The sequence below is a fragment of the Brassica oleracea genome, chromosome C2 (assembly GCF_000695525.1).
Source record: "Brassica oleracea var. oleracea cultivar TO1000 chromosome C2, BOL, whole genome shotgun sequence".
Lineage (NCBI taxonomy): Eukaryota > Viridiplantae > Streptophyta > Magnoliopsida > Brassicales > Brassicaceae > Brassica > Brassica oleracea.
The window spans coordinates 9,108,481-9,109,070 of NC_027749.1; positions in this window are offsets into that span (position 1 = coordinate 9,108,481).

Below are 590 nucleotides of genomic sequence, written 5' to 3' on the forward strand. Positions count from 1 at the left end.
CCGATGTCTTCCATACTCGTATGTGTGAAAGGTAAATCCTCGTGTGAAATACATAGGTGATGTGGCGACCTTTGCAACTAGACCTTGAACCAATTCGTGAAACCATACGAGATAATAAGGATCGTCATAATCAACCTGCAAAAAGCAGATATTCTTAATTAATATTGAAGTATCAAAACACTTACTTAATTAATCAATGTATGAGATATATTACGTACCTGTGATTTTAACCACTTGACAAAGTGCTTATCTTTACGTGTGTCCACATCAGTTGCAGATATTCCTGGTATTGCTTCTTCAACTTGAGATACAGACATGCTGCAAATTAGACAAATAATCAAGTCATACATAATTAACTTCTTCGCAGTTGAGCAGAATATAAGTGTGGGCACTATGTTTATCCTCTTCACATGACCACCATACTTCTTTCGTTTTACCACCAAACCGTCCAATTTCGCAGAAAATGTCAGGAACACCATCAATTGGATATGATGTCGGTACTCCACCATCATCATATCTTCTAGAAACTCTTTTTCTCGTACAAACATTTGGAGCAAAGTAGTATGATGTGAAGTTAGATGTTTCGGCTG